The following is a 13,196-nucleotide window of genomic DNA, read 5'->3' as shown; positions in this document are numbered from 1 at the left end:
TGTAAATATTACACCATCGGCATTGAATTAAAGACATCAAGCGGCAGAAAATCACTTAAAGCGGCTTTTTATGTTTGCAACTGGAAATATTTTGAATAAAAATGCGACTCATGAAAGTCAAACCAGGGAAAGTGGCGAAGCTGGACCCACTAATCCCTGGCACGGTTCATGAGCCGGCTGCTTGAGCAGTTTAATGAGCATCAGGGAGGCCACCGAGATGTTTTAGACAGTGCACAATAAATACAAAGGTTATTTTAGCCTTATAATTAAAGCTCTATTTTAACCAGAGGAACATACAAAGCATATTCTCCTTCAAAGTTTTCAGGTTTATCCCACAGTTTTCCCCCACGCTGCAGTGTGGTTGGCACATCCAGGCGCTTCTCAGATTTCTGACTTCGCCAAATCACTTTCACAGCAGATCTTTTATGTTAATCGCTTAGATGGACAATTTAAGAGCGCTGGCGAACAGCTGCGTGTTGACATAAGTGGCCGATGGTTCCACTGACAATGCAAGACTGATTAAATGATTGCGGCTCCCCCGCGTGCATTTGTTTATAGGTTCCAATGCACAACACAAAAGCGCTGAATGTTAAGAATATGCGTCTCCACGAGTCAGCACTTTGCAGATTGGACCCATAAAAATGCTAAATGCTGCTACATGTTGTTATGTCATCTGCTTTATTTCCTCCACCCGGATGTCCCTTGCTTCACCTTAAACAGGCATGATTTGCTTTTGCAATACGTGAAATGTCAGTCACACTGGGGCTTCTTTTGTCAACAAACAGGTACTTCATTTCTTTTAGGCTTTTAAACACACATGACACAAATAAGAAATAAAAGAGCTGTGTGAGGATAGGGATCGCGTGGATGTGTCCAAGAATAGTGATGCTCTGTGTTAGATGGTGTGTTAAAGCAGGGCACCCTGAGGGCTGAGGGCAGCTGTGGCTCAGGCAACAGGGTGCTCATTGGATCAATTCCCGGCCCCTTCAGTCTACATGTGTTAAGTGTTATTGAGCAAGCACCCCAGTCCAGCATCCACGAGCTGGATCTTTGGTCTATGAACGCGCTTGCTAATTTCTAATGAGCATGTGGGTGAGACTGGTGCAAACCAGTGGGTGAGTGGGTCAATGTTAAGCACTTTAAAAGACGACTCACTCACCACATTAATACAGGTCACATTCCTTAATTGAAGCTTACATTTTATAAAAGGATGCCAGTTTTTATTCTTTTACAAAGGAAAAGTCTGTACACTGTATGGTGAGGATTGAGAAAGACCATTTGGCCCCAGTGACATTTCTCTTCTTCGGTTAAATGGCGGCTAACTGTGGAAAAAACTTCCACCTGAACATAAAAAAAGAATTGACTCCAAACATACAGAGTCTGACTCGTGACTTTCTGACTCGTCTTTGGAGCTGACTAATTCCCGTGTGAATGCCCGATTGATGCGCGCTCCTAAAGGCAGCTTTGTCTCTCTTCTCCTTCCTCCTGCCGGCAGAACAGGCCGGCACTGACCTCAGCTCCCCTACGCTGACCGCAGCGTGAACCGTCTTGATCTCCCGAATGCCTGGAAGAGCCCTCGCAGGCTGAGAGGCATGGAACAGGGAATAAAAATATTTTGTATACTGAGTCGTAATAATGGGAAAAAAAGGTCTATGGAGGGAACTAAGAGGCACACCGGTTTTGTAAACAAAACTAAGCTATAGCATGAAAGGAAATATTTCAAGGTTGGTAAACAGTTGACTCTGGGTACGTTGAACCGGGAGAACCTCTTGGTTGGGAGTGAGGGGGCGTTTAACTGATACCTTTGACTGATTGGTCTGCTGACAGGAGTTTTCTGTATAAACTTAAGGTTAAATCATATATATATATTTATTTATTTATATTCATTATTTAAACACAGGAGCCACAGGAAACAAGATAACAGGCCCTCTAACAATTTAAAGTGGTTGTTTGCACCTTGCGTGTCCTCAGAGCTCTTTGCAGCAGTCTGGCAAAATCTAAGTAATGGTAATTTACTTGCATTTCAACCATCCATGTTACAGCTGCGGCCTCCAGTGGGGGGGTCCGGTGGAGCGTGAGGGATTTAAGGGCCTTGCTACTGTCGTCAAGGCCACATGATGAAAAAGCCGATGTTTTTTTGTTTAAATACAATTCTACGCGGCTCTGAGATAAGAAAAAGTGTCTCCTTTCACGCGTGCATTTTGAAAGAGCTCAAGGTTCTGTTCCCACATGCAGATATACACTGAGGGGTGTGGTTGCGAGGTGAGCAAATATACCAGTAAGGTTCCTTCCACCATCCCTCTGCACAAATCCTTTCAGATTTTCCTCTGTTTTTCTGTTAAATGATATTTTCCTCTGGAGTCTTTAAATGAATAAGTAAAGAATTGCAGAGCAAAAAAAAGAGGCAGAGCCATTAGAGTATGACGCATGTGCCGGAATGTGTGAGAACCGCTTAATTATGTCACGTTAAGACCCACGCATCAGGTGTTCTCAGGTGTTTCAACTCAAACTTTCTCACCGGGTTGCGTTCAAGACCTGACTTGAAGTTTCCAGCGACCTGACAGGTGATGAAAAGTCAGAATGTTTGTGTGCGTGTCTGTCAGCAGAGTGCCATTACAATGAAGCAGTAATGATGCATTACAGAGCTTAAATGTGTCAGTAAAAAAACAAAAAACAATAGTGGATTTTATTTTACCATCTTAAGAACATAAATGCATGACAAAACCAACCTTGAACCCTAAGGCGACACTGAATGAGTCACATGTTGGAATAAACGACTTTAAAACTTAAACATGTTTTCATATTTAGCTCTCATAATATACAAATTGAATAGGATCCAAACTGTGGATGAGGAAAAGAGCCAGTGGGCACTGATGATGTCATATGACATAGGCCTGTGTCCTTTTATATATCCATATGTGACATTTGGGGTTATTTCAGCTGAAGGGAGAAGGAACCAGATCACGGGTGGTACCGCTGTCAAGATAAACGGCAAATTGCTGGTCTCCACACACACTCCCAGCTGTTCCGCGCTACAAGACTAAACACGTATCGAGTTCTATGATTCATTGCAATATGTTGTGCAAGCTGGAGCCTTGCAGTGTCATTTTGAGCCTCAGTGACACTTTTTTCTCTCTTCTATATGCAAGCAAAGGTCTCTTTGCATGCATGCATTTCAGTTTTCCAGGGTTATCCTCTGCATGGCACTGGCCAGTCGTATTTGCATATAAATTGGCATAAGTGAGGCAAAAAAAAAGGGGTCCGCAGGGGCTTAAGCACACATTTGTAGTTTAGACCAGCATCTAGATGTAATCAACACCTGGCCAACTTTGATCAGATATATCCAGTAATACTAAGGGCTGTTAAGGGAAATGGCCCAAAATGGCAAGGTTCCATTGTGTTTGCGCCTTTTTGTTTACACCCGAACTGTGTCTGGGGGGCCCACAAACCTTTGAAACTGGGCTCCAAAGTGAAAAGCTTTGAAAAAATGTTATTATTTTTGTCTCCCTGTAAACAGGGAGTGCTGTTTTAACTGAAAAAGGTAGCTAGGAACAACAGCACTAAGAGCTATGCCGACTACCAAGTAACTTTCAAGGGCTGTGTTCACGAAACATCGCCAACTACTGGCCTGGCATGCGCACTGCAGTGTTTTCAGTCGTTATCGTGGATCTGTGTGAACACAGGACTCTGTTGAATGCAAAGAGGACAACTTTTCCATTTCCGGCGGCGGCGCCGTCCTGTAAACGTGGCCTGAACCAACATGAATTCCAAAGGATCCAACTATGACTGAAGATAAACTGGAGCCGAGACTTCTCAGAACAGACACGATAGGCTGGGCCAGCTTGGAAAAACAACCAGAACTGACATCACTCCCATCAAGCAGAGGTTCTCAACCGCGCAGACAACTGGCCCGTCCCTGCCTCGCCCCGGTGCGGTGCGAGTGAACCCGGGGGGAGCAGGAGCAGCGGGCCAGCGGGGGGGACGGCAGCAGATTTCAACTTAACTGAGATTGGAGTCACAAAAAAATGAACTTTGTGGGAAATTCTGGCAGATTGATAGCACATTTATGCAAACGCCTTCATCAAACCACTGAATTTCAATACAGGAGATCCAGCAGCATCACATATTATATATTCCCTGGGAGATTCTGGTACTTTACACACTTTTCTTACCACAAAGCCTTCTTTTGTGAGTTTCTAGTATGTGACTCAGTGACTACATGCATACATGCATGGCAACACTGAGAACATAATGTTCTAAAAAAAATTGCATTAAAAACCTCTCTTCCTGGAACCGGTGGAGCGGGGCCAGCGGCGACAGCGAGGGAGGGGCCCGAGCAGATGCTTTCCTAGCCAGCTAGCTTTACGAGCACTGCTTAGACATGTTGAAATCCAGGGAGCAGCAAGGTTTGTTCTCAGAAAGGCCAGGCTGTTCTCACACACTCGCTGTGAGCTCAGCAGCCATCCATCCATCCTGGCGGCGCGCGGGACACAAACAGACGCGCGGTCAAGACTCCCTCTGCAAACATTTAATCAGCGTGACATAGGTCTGCAGCGCTGTCCCCTCTACACATGAACATGTGCAGACCACTATTTTACAACATCGTGACCCGTGATGCAGCACAAACACCAAACCAGATAAGTGTGTGGGGGGTGGGTGAACCCTGCACTAACGCTAAGTAAGTAATGGAATACGAATGATGTGGGGTCATCTAAAGGACAGGCGTGCTCCGGCAGGTCACTCCGTACTTCCACTCATTTTTCTTCTTCCTCTTGATTTGGCTCCTCACTTCCGCAAACTCCCTCAAATCCCGTCCTCTGTCTCTTTGATCCTCCATAAGTAACCACATTAACCACACGAGCGCCACGGCGCACCGCGATCACTTGGTGCTGCCTTGCGCATCCACTTTGGTTTTGATTGAATTCTGACTTTCACCCTCCGCTCCGTTCTCCCACCCCCACCCCCACACACACTCTCTATCTGTCTCCTTCGCTCCTGACCTCGCCTCCTCCTCCTCGCCTCAGCTCGGGGATTTCGGGGTGAAACATTTATTCTGGGCTTGTCCTGAGAAGACTGTCTGCTCGTGCATAATTCAATAAGAATCCGAATTTGTTTTCAAGTTCCGAACTTAAAAAACGCCCACCGATCTTCTGAAGCGCTGCTGCGTGTTTTTTTTTTTTTTTTTTTTTAAAACGGTCCGGACCCTCTGGGATGCTCCTTTTGCAGCCGGGCAAAGTTCTGCATCGAGTGATGACTCAGACATGTAGGCAGGGTAAGGATCTGTCAGAAATATAAAGATAGGAGCACAGGCGTGGCAGTCAACTTGGCAACTGTGCGCAAGATCAAAAACGTTCCTAACCCAGAACTTCCATTTCACTTGTTATGAGGTTCGACTTTAAAGCCGCTCTAATGAGCCCGTGCTGACGAGCTGAACCTGTGAAATGCCACAGCGGAAGCGGGTTTTCCTGTAGGATCATTCAGTTTAGGCAGCTTAGATACTGAAGACGGGAAATATTGTCTTGTCAAAGTTAGCCAAGAGTGGGTGGCGCGACCTATGACCCCTGCACGACCGTTACAACATCTCAGGTGGTGTTTGACAAACAGCAGGACATATAGGAGCTATTAGAGCATAAAAGTATCCTGCATGGGGAGAGAGAAAAAATACACAAAGGATTGCTTCAAATAGTGCCAACAAATGACCTCTTCCGTCATCTTTAAACGTAGATGGAGGTCCCGGCCCCAGAAAGTGGGAGCTGCTGAGCAATTACAGTAGGTGCAGGAGACACATTGGCTATTAATAATTGGGGCGAGTGGATGGGTGAGTTGGGGGAAGGGAGGGTTGCCTTTCCCAACTCGCGTTACTCTAAACTTATGTCACTTCAGCCAAGAAGAAACCCCGAGCCCGTCCGCGTTAATGAATCCTCACGGTTTCTCCATGTCCTGAGGCGCGACACCTGCACCGCGCCGGCTAAACGCTGCCTTTGTGGTGCCGCGCCGCAGTGAAATATGGCTGTTTATGGCTGTGTGGTTTGGTTAGAATTACACACAGCCATGCTGGTCTCAACTGCTTTTGCTGACTTTCTAAGTAGTCCCAGGGTGGTTTTACCAAGGGCCGGCTGGTTTATTGAGTGCTCGCACTGTAACGGCTATACTGTTGAAGGTCCAATGGCTCAAATTACTCACAGCTATTACGTACTGAAAGCCTGTCCTCAGCAGCCAATAAAAAAGTGCGACTGCGCTGAATAGCTCCATTCATTTGGCATGTTTCTTTGTCTTTATCTAATGCCACCAAATACTGTATGTGCGCACTGTAAATTCGGATTTTCAATTAGACCATCAGATCCAGCACATTTCTTTCAAATAATGTTCCTGAGAGGAATTTAAATTGTGTGCATCTGCATAGAGTCAGCAAAGTTTTTTTTCCCCTAATTTATCTTTTACACTGTTGAGGGCTCCATATTGCAAAGCAAAGCAGCCAGCCAGGAGGTGTGTTTGCTTTGGGTTCTGGGCTGTTGTTTGGATGTGTCTCATCAGATTGTTGCCCAGATGGAGATGAAAGTTGACCCCAGGACCCACCGAAGCACAGGGCCACAGTCTCCTGGATAACTGGCATCCCTAATGATGGCAAAATTTCAGAAGTTTCTCCTTCGAGAAGATTAAAAGTGCATGTTTTCAAAAACTCTTGCTGATTTACAGATTATTACTGGGATAATGGACCTTTTTCTGAAAACAAGGCCATGTCTCCTGTGCCCTGTTTGGTGCGTTCACAGACCATTAAAGCTCTGTGCACTCTTAATGCTGCTCCACTGTAATACAAGGTAATTGAGATGTATTAATTATATATGAATTACCTATGCTCTGAAACTGCTGAAAGCCTCTCGAAATCTCTCTGTACTTCATACCTGCTGCCTTGTAAGTCAGAAAACATTCCCACACTGCACCCTTGTGGCCAATATGAGGTATTGAATGTTTATGGCGCTCTTCAAAATTGACAGCTTAGATGTTTCATCAGGTTGGCTGAAGGAGATCATAGATCTTTAAATGGGGAAAGGCAAATCGCCTACATATGTAACTCTATTCAAGGCCGCTGATAACGTAAATTCTCTATTTGCAGAAGTGACCAATGCGTTCAGCCTTCAGAGTGGCAGTGACAGGGATAGCTGTGTCCCTTTCCTGCCTCTTGCTGTATAAGAAAGCAATGTGAAAAAGTCCAAATGGGGACTTCAGCATTTGAGTCTGGCCGTATCTGTAATTATCCTGTGGTTTACTTTGAGGTCATTTCCAAGCCTGACCGCCCCGGCTGTGTCTGTCACTGGGTGTAACTCTTCACCTCCCCGTGTCTCTTGTGTCTCGGCACAAAATACTGCAGGATGAGTCAACTTCTGTGAATCACTGGAAAACCCGAAACCACCGTGCCAGTCAAGGACATCGCATGCAGACAAACATCAGCTTGCATGCGTGCACAGTCCCACCTAGTACTCTTTATACTGAGTAGATTTTATTATTAGGTTTTTTTGGGTTTTTTTTACAAACTATGAGAAAGAATTATAATGTGCTGGTCAAGTTAAATCATTAGGTTTAACTATTACTACAATAGTTTAATACAATTGTTTAATAGTCACAGGATACATAACTAGTCCAAACCCACCCATTTATTCCTTATAATTCAATCCTTCATTAGTCCCACTGCAATGAGTACATCCGTTCAAATAAGTCACTGGCAACAATTCACCAGTAGGTGGCAGCCTTATCCAGTTCAACGCTAACACATTTAAGTCGCTTTAATAGATTAAGATACAGCGTGGACTTTTAAGGAAGGAAGGAAGGAAGGAAGGAAGGAAGGAAGGAAGGAAGGAAGGAAGGAAGGAAGGAAGGAAGGAAGGAAGGATTTTGACATAGAACCTGTCACCTTTTCGTGCTATACTAACATATTGTGGAGGGTATGGGCTAACTTGGGTTAGAGGACTAAAGCTGGTGTGTGTGTGTTTGTGTGTGTGTGTGTGTGGGGGGGGGGGGGGGGGTGGATCAGCTCAGGCAGACAAGGACAGGCAGAAGCAGGGAAAACTATTCCCTGGTGCACAGACGGGTTGAGTGGCTCATGATCCTCTGGTGTGGTGTGACCACCTGTTTGTCTGTCTGTCTGTCTGATCTAGCCCAGAATGGTATGAAGAGACACTTTACAGTTGGAAGCATAAATCCAGCCGAGGGTTCAAATGTATATAAGAAGTGAACATATACTGTTGTCCGGGCTGTGATAATGTAAATGCTTGATTTTAGAATTCAAGGAGGCCTGTTTCAATGCAAATAATCCAGTTTCAGCTGAGACAAACTGTACATTTTACTGGAGGTCACATACTCAGACGTGCAGTGGAGGAGGCTGGTGCTGGGTGTTGAGTGATGGGGTCAGGGATCACACTCAAAGGGCAGGTGGGAGCACAGCGAACGCATCTTCTGCCTTCCACAGAAGCACATGCTGAACTATGAGAAAATAGGGCCAACCCACGCACAAATCGGGGGCCGAGAACGAGAGAGAGCGATGCCTCCATGTGTTTCACTGCTACGATGTACAAACTTCTGCTAAAGTCGATCATCAAACTGTACTGGAGGCAGAGGGAGTAAACACTGCATTAACAACTGTTCAAATTGATAATTCCCCTAACTGGTGCAGTTTTGATTGGGTAGTAAGGAACTGCTTGAAGCTACAGGGAATGGTCATCATGTCGGTTTCTGTATGGTCAGAAACAGGAACCAGAAATAACGTAGATTTGGAAATGTTAGTAAAGGTTCAGCGAAAAACATCCCGACAGTTTCAATCGAGAATGCGCACATTCCTGTGTCCAATTCTAATCAATTATATAATGCGACACGCAGTCCAACTGCATTGAACAGCCAACGCTGCATTGAACGACAAACATGTGCTTTAATTTAAAAGGAACTTTTCTTTCCTTGCAATATATTATTTTTATGAGACTGAACAGATAGCTCACCGTGGCGCAGTAAAATAGGGGTGATTCTGATCTCAAATGAATCATGTCTACACCCCGAGAGTCTGGCCAAATATATATGGACTGGATCCAGTTCACATCTGATCCTTCTGTGTATCATCACTCTGTCACAACGCCGCCGCCTTCAGCTGTGAGGCACCCGTGCTGTGCTAGACAATTTTTTTTCACGGCCACTATTTGTAACTTCATACGTAATATTTCACATGAGCTTAAATATTTACTTGCTTGAGTTCTGGCTTGACGATGGCCGCGGCTCAGCGGCGATACTTTAACAAAAAGGGACAGGAAATTATTTTTAAAGTCAACATTAGTCCTTAAATGCATATTCAGATGTCCTGTCGTGCAGCTTGATCATGCACTGCGTGCATTAATTGATTAGCTGGTAAGGAATGTGTCTGTGTGTGTTCAGCAGCAGGGGGATCAGTAATGGGATGTGCGACGGTGGAGCGGGGAGAGGGGGGGGGGGGGGGCTTTCCCTTCATTCCGTTGCTCTTCCGTGTAGGGGCTGCATTCCCGGCACCACTCGGGGGGTGGGGGGGGGGGGGGGCTCCAGCGAGCAGATCACGACACCAAACCCACCCGGAATTCTAGGAACGTTTTCCCTGTGGTTTCAGGTTACCGCACGTGCACACACACAGCGCACATCACAGGCCTGTATGCACAACAGCCTCCACAGTAGCCTACTGTACTTTTGTTGTTTGGACAGAGTCCGTTTTGTTAGCTTTGCCTCTCTCCTCCCATGCTGGACCCTTTAAAAGCGCACATTCTTGACCATCGGGTCAGGACAGCAACTTAAATCCGCACTCAAAATACACGACTCGGGCGGGGGGGGCGCCCGCTGCGGGAATACAGTCGAACAGCTTCAGTTCCACGTCGTCTGCAGCACACAAATAGCGCGGTGGCCCGTGAGGCCGTAACAGCGTGCCCACACCGCCGCGGTCCACGGCTGCGTGTTTGGATCAAAGCGGAGGTTTAGAGGTGGATTTTCTCTGGCTTTGATGAACGTTGAAACGTACCCGACCGACTGAGAGGGTCTCTCTGTGTAACCGATACGGCCGAGACACCAAAACCTCGCACAAAGTCTTTTTATTTGCTTTTTAACAATTCCACTCACGCTGCACCTCTTACGTGACGGGAAAACATGTCGTGTCAATTAAATTTTCATTAAAAATAATAAAGTTTCAGGGCCCATGGACTTTTCCAACCAGGTTCTACAAAGTACTGTGGACAATGCTGGCATTCATAGATATAGAATGGTGGGGGGAAAATGAGGAAAGTTACTGTCAAACTCCAGCCTTAGACCTGGAAAAGACCTCAGAGTAGCAAACTGTTAACACTGAAAGCAGCTCCTAAAAGGAGAGCTTAAAACCTCACCAGATTTGCTATCATGAAAAGCGCTTCTGTAAACACATCTGTCACGAGCTATGATCAAATTCTTCCAGGCTATGGCCTCCAGGGGGGCAACCGGGCAGGGTTTCCCCCTCACTTCACTTTCATTCAGCCATTGGATGTTGCTTAACCCAAAATAAATATATGATAGGAATTCAAAAAGAAAATGCACAACTTAAAGCAGCAATACATCCTTTTCGCTGATGATGTATTGCTGTAATTTCTAAACTCAAATTTCTGTTTTTAAGACAATCTAACAGGGAATTTCTTTGTATCAAATGTGATTATTGTATTGACACAATATGGAATTAACAAACATTTCTGAGAAATCATTTTATTGAAACCATAGTTGGGAATCTAAAAATGTCTAACCCCAACTAACCACGATTGTTCAAAAAGTAGATCTGTTTGACTCAATGCTTTAACTTGCCTCGAGTGTGCGTGGCTCATCCCGGACTGCTTTGGACATTTTAGAACATGTAATGTTTATGTGACCAACTGCTGGTATAATCTAAAAGGAGGTAATTTGGGTTTTGCTATTTTTTGTCCTTTTTTAGGCTCAGGAGTTAAACACTGGGAGAGGATAACCTAGTCGTCCCCGACATGCACGCAGGGCACTTTTGACTGAGACGCACCCATTCAAACAGACTCATAGATGCAATTAACACGCAAAAAGGGAGAAAACTGTGTTCAGAAGCTACCGTATCCTGCTGCCACTGACCTACATTCTGCAGCTTTTTTCCTTCATTCATCAGGTCATCCCTCTTTCTATTCAGCGTTTCCAGAACCACACTTCCTCTGGCCTTCTCTATCCCTCTTTTTCTCATCCACATCCCAATCTACAAATTTGATGCCTTGCCAGTGGGCAAGCGAGGAGGTACATAGCTGGTTAGCGGCTACATTAAAGCTCACTTAGCTCACTTAGCCAGTCGAGCTGTTCCACTGAAACCTGCCAGATTATTGCGGTACTTTCTATTAACTCACCCTTCCAGCTCTACCTTCAACAAAGCCATTGCTCTTGCACTTTAAGGAAATTTTATAAATGCGCTGTCTACACACTAGGAAATATAAACACGAAGGAACGTTTTCCATGTTCAAGTTTCAAAGCGGCCAGCACGGAGAGCTAAACAAAACTGAGCATTTGATTAGCTCTTTCATGACACAGATTTCAAAATTGGCTCACAGTCCCAAGAGAAAGAGGCCGAGGTGGAAGCTGGCTCACTTTGGTCCAGGTCTCAGCAGCGTGTCAATTCACAATGAGCTATTTGAGCGGCTTCATGCTTCCCTCGCCTACTTCGCTTCCATCTTAGCCCTGTCTCTATCTGCTGTCTGAACTCTGGGGGCCGTGTTGAATAACGGAGCTTGAACCTGTAGACCGTCAGGGTGTAGGTCAATATTTCTTACATATCTGAATGCAATGCATGAGAAAAAACCTTAACGTGGCTTGAACATTACCCATTCCTCACGCACGGTTCTGTCAGGTTCCCCGTGACTCAAGAGAAGGAGAGCGTGGAGAAATAAATCTGAGATGTTGGGGTTGGAGGAACAGAAAGAGAGTGCGTGGGGTTGCCCGATGCGGCGTTCTCTTTCTCTCTCTCTTCTTGCTGCAATAACACAATGGATTCCAGATGTCAAGATGATAAACAAACGGATGGTCATAACCATTTAAAAATGCGAAGCATTCAGAAGCGATCTCATCGGCGTCTCAAATGTGGCCTGTTAGCCCGAGCAAATTCGAAATATCGAAATCAGTTAGAACCTGGGTGAGTCAAACAACACACACGAATACGCACCCCCCAGCGCCAACGCCCCTGTGTTTTCTCTCCGTTCTTTGCCGTCAATCAGCGGAATATAAAGGCTGGCCTCAAAAACCGCATATATAAACGATGACCTGACGATCCTTTCAAATGCTGTCGAGGTGGTCTATGTTTAAACCATTCACATAAATAAAGATGGCCAACATGTTCTCTGTTTCCTGCCAAATTATAAAAATAAAACCAAAACATCCTGGATTCATGCACTGTCATTTTGCAACGCTGAGGTTCAACGCTGAGCCGCAGCTTGCGCAGCAGCCGTTACGCAGCGGAGCTTGAGCTCCCACCCGGCTCACTCCAACAGTCAGTTGTTATTCATGAGATTTCGCCACATAACCTGCAGCTGTGATGGGTAAACAGACTGTTTTCTTCCTTCAGAGGCTGTAATTAACTTTAAATGGTGATCTCCTCTCATACTGGTGTTGTGCGGCCGGCTTTTTTTTCAGCGAAGGAGCCAACTGAGGCCATAACCTGCGTCGTTGTTTCAAAACATGCAACCTGCACACGCCCGCAGAAGAAAGGAAATAAAAGTGGAGGGATCTTAAATAACTTGAATGAACGCGATTCGTTGTTTCGGTGTTGACACTGCGCGGTCACGGGCCTGCCCTCTAAATAACGACCGTGGTCATTTCCCTGATCTTATCTTTCCGGAAAAGATGGTGCAAAGTATTTACAGCCGAAGCTGCGAATGTTCGGGGGGGTGCTCGAATGCATGCCAGCACGGACATTTGCTTGTAAGTACATCTGCTGTCCTTCCCTTGCCCCTCTGTCGTCAGATGCTGAATAAAGAGGGCGGGTGGGAGGGTGGTGGGGGGGGGGGGGTGTTCAGCCTGCAATGTCTTTGAACTGTTACAGTGCACAAGTGTGTGTTTGGGTGTGTGCCGGTTTGTTCTTACATCTCCGTGTGTGTCTCCCTGCCCAGGCACTGGACAACTGCCCGCATGAACAGCCTCTCCAGCTGTCAGACAACATATGGATCTCACGAGGG

The 13,196-nt window shown here is 45.7% G+C and overlaps 1 protein-coding gene across 2 annotated transcripts in view; it reads right to left on the bottom strand.

Moving 5' to 3' along the window:
- LOC101067285 (glypican-5-like) overlaps positions 1-13,196 on the bottom strand; it is a 66,916-nt gene that overhangs the window by 20,806 nt on the left and 32,914 nt on the right. The window lies entirely within an intron of this gene.

This window comes from Takifugu rubripes, chromosome 22, assembly GCF_901000725.2.
Source record: "Takifugu rubripes chromosome 22, fTakRub1.2, whole genome shotgun sequence".
Taxonomy (NCBI): Eukaryota; Metazoa; Chordata; class Actinopteri; order Tetraodontiformes; family Tetraodontidae; genus Takifugu; species Takifugu rubripes.
Note: the sequence above shows the minus strand (reverse complement) of the source record. Positions and strands in the feature narration are given on the sequence as shown.